The 2,740-nt window shown below is 44.9% G+C and overlaps 1 long non-coding RNA gene across 1 annotated transcript; it reads right to left on the bottom strand.

Annotated features, from left to right (window-relative positions):
- Positions 1 to 1,430: 1,430 nt before the first annotated feature.
- LOC123743507 (uncharacterized) lies at positions 1,431 to 1,914 on the bottom strand. The gene is made up of 3 exons (XR_006770352.1): positions 1,838 to 1,914; positions 1,692 to 1,747; positions 1,431 to 1,599 (listed from the first exon to the last, which is right to left on the bottom strand). It is a non-coding gene; the product is annotated as an uncharacterized lncRNA (long non-coding RNA).
- Positions 1,915 to 2,740: the final 826 nt, after the last annotated feature.

The raw sequence follows: 2,740 nt of genomic DNA, 5'->3' as shown, positions 1-2,740 counted from the left end.
AGCTGAAAATCCAATGAAAAAAGAACCAGAAATTACTCTTTGAGATCCCATGATCTTTCAATGGAAAGCTATGGGTCCAATGCAATTCCAGCTCCCAGATTGCAATTCCTATGGCTTCAACTAGATATGTCTTTGTTCAAGGTTTTTCTATTGAACATACTGTCATTATAAAATACAGTTTTACATTATAAGTACCTGAGGATTAAATAGAAGTGTTGAACTTATTTTAAAAGTTAAGCAGTAGCTTCTTGGATTCCTTTGTCTGCATGTTGATTACTGAAATCGATGGCACCAACAAGACTTAAAACAACCATGCTTGTTGTAGCAACATGTAGACCGCCATTCTCAAACAATAGCATGATATGCTGTCGCTGTAAAGCAGTTAGATTAACAAAAATTAAAGCTTTAAAATATAATGTTCAATATTAGATTTGCACACCCGCCTGTCACCGGATGTTGTCGACAGGTGTCACGCTAACGGGACTCCTAGTATGGTAACCAATGTAACGGGCAGATTAATGTAAGTGGAACACCCTACACAAATACCGTTAGGAATTAACATGAGGGAGCTTTGACAATTTACAGAACTTTAGCATTTGAACTACCAGAAAAGGTAAACAAATCTGTTTACACAAGTGTTGTGAACCACATTCCCTTTTACTCCAGACCAAGTCTGTCCCCGATCAGCAAGCACATGGTGGGCAGAAGAGACCCCTCCATTTTAAAGACAAGGCATTTTGAGAATCAAATTGTTTATTGATCAAACCATGCAAGAGTAGCAGGAACACAAGGCCAAATCAAAAGCATGACCGTAGAACCAAAGTGTCAGCAATGTCACCAAATCAGATGTCAATTTTAGTTGTATGGTTATAAAAACTTATACCAATGTAGCATCCACCCCTGTAAACATTTTTGCATGATGATGCGCAAGATCCTCATTTCAAAGTGCATTAGGTTGCACATTTCCTCACCTCAGTTACCTTTGCCCTTTTCTTCAAATGGAGGCACAGTAACAGGGGAAAGACGATTAAGGAGTTGGGCAAACCAAATTATGATCTCCCTATCTAGCTTGTTGAGGGGTCGGGCCGTCTGTTCAAGGCTTGTCGCTTCTGCTGAGGCGCGGGGCCGGTCGCTTCTGCTGAGGCGCGGGGGCCGGTCGCTTCTGCTGAGGCGCGGGGGCCGGTCGCTTCTGCTGAGGCGCGGGGGCCGGTCGCTTCTGCTGAGGCGCGGGGGCCGGTCGCTTCTGCTGAGGCGCGGGGGCCGGTCGCTTCTGCTGAGGCGCGGGGGCCGGTCGCTTTTGCTGAGGCGCGGGGGCCGGTCGCTTTTGCTGAGGCGCGGGGGCCGGTCGCTTCTGCTGAGGCGCGGGGGCCGGTCGCTTCTGCTGAGGCATTGCGACACAACGTCACACTTGCTGGGGTATTTTTGCCAGTAGCTTCTGCTGAGGCGCGGGGCCGGCCGCTTCTGCTGAGGCATTTCGACACAACGTCACACTAGCTGGGGTATTGCGGCCATTAGCTTTAGCATTTGGACCAGACACCACACTTGCTTGGGATCCAGTTGATTCTGGTTCAGTGTAGGCAGGATGCCCATAAGCATTATCTAGGAAACAAAGAACAACATTATGTAAAAGGCTAGCCTTACACTATTGGAACTAGACTGATTTGAGCTGAATTAGTGGAAACCAAACGCACCTTGAAGGGTAAAACACATTATCCCTCCAATTAGCAGGCAACAAATCCAAGAAACACTACAAAACATTCAGACAGTTAAACACAAATAACCAGTGAAAACTTTAAGACAAGGTAAACCAATCAGATGAATATAATGAAACACTAACCTCAAAGAGAGTCCAAAAGTCACAGCCATTTCAGTGATCAAAACCACAACAATATGCAGAATTAATAGAAGACAGACACCCTACCACAGTATCCCTGTTACTATATCTTACAGCTGTTTTTGGTTGATCCTTATAAAGGAATCCCAGACCCTTCTAACCAGCTGTACAGCTGTCAGCCAATGAACTTCATTGCAATTGGTTAAATTTCCCAATTGCGATTAGGTGCTCTTGATTTCATTCAGCTGGTGTGCTGGAGGGTGGAGTTTGCACATCATGGACCAATCCAATGGTTTTAAAGAGTGACCTCACCCATTCCCACCCATTCCGGATTGAGCCAATTGTTTTTCAACAGAAGCCATCCGTTGACATATGGTGAACAACAGAGATGATTGTACTACAAAAAAACACACCAAATTCAGTTCAACATTTTAATTGAAAACAGACAATTGATGAATGCATATTCAATTTCATACATGTTCGAGCATCTGTTGCAGCCCAATACTTATTTATTCCCCAGTAATTTGTCTTTTCACCAATCAGATCAGCTGTTATGCCAGTAATGCGGGGCAGAAGGTCAGAAATGGGCTGCATGTTTAAACACAGCCTGTGTGGCTGGGACCAAACAGACTATGAGGGAGTTTGTGGTTGAGGCCAGACAGACTTCGGCCGCTTTCCAAAGCTTAGAAGTTGCTGACGTCTGACAGATCTACATCACCTTGATAGGTCTTTTAAGTATCAGCTAACCACATCACATGTCAGTGGATGACACAGTTGATGATGTGGCACGCATCCATTGGTTGTTGCGTCGCCTCACCTTTGCTGCAGAATGTTGCCTATGGCTGTGTTACACAGGCCGTCCAATTCTAATCTTTTTTCCACGTATTGGCCTTTTGACCAATCGCA

This window comes from Salmo salar, chromosome ssa06 (assembly GCF_905237065.1).
Source record: "Salmo salar chromosome ssa06, Ssal_v3.1, whole genome shotgun sequence".
Lineage (NCBI taxonomy): Eukaryota > Metazoa > Chordata > Actinopteri > Salmoniformes > Salmonidae > Salmo > Salmo salar.
Note: the sequence above shows the minus strand (reverse complement) of the source record. Positions and strands in the feature narration are given on the sequence as shown.